A 342-nucleotide genomic window follows, 5' to 3' on the forward strand; every position below is an offset into this window, starting at 1 on the left:
ATATTATCTTTCTAACAATAATTTAAAAGAAATTCAGTGTTTTGTCACGGAAGTCGGAAACGCACTTGTTAGCTTGCTTCAAGAAGTAGAAAACAGATGCGTAATTAAATTGATTTGGGGAAGTCAAAATACTTCTTAGGTGGATTAATGCGCAGTTCTCCCACGCTTAAGCCAAGTAACGACCATTATAATAATCATGAAATTAGAAATAATGCATTCATTGTTTTTTTTTTATCTGGTGCAATCAAAGATTAATTAGAATAAACTAACGAGAGCAAAACGAAAGAATAATCAAATATAACTATATAAGTCCAATGGTGGATTGCGGTGACCGCGGTGACC

Source organism: Arachis ipaensis, chromosome B01 (assembly GCF_000816755.2).
Source record: "Arachis ipaensis cultivar K30076 chromosome B01, Araip1.1, whole genome shotgun sequence".
NCBI classification, from domain to species: Eukaryota; Viridiplantae; Streptophyta; class Magnoliopsida; order Fabales; family Fabaceae; genus Arachis; species Arachis ipaensis.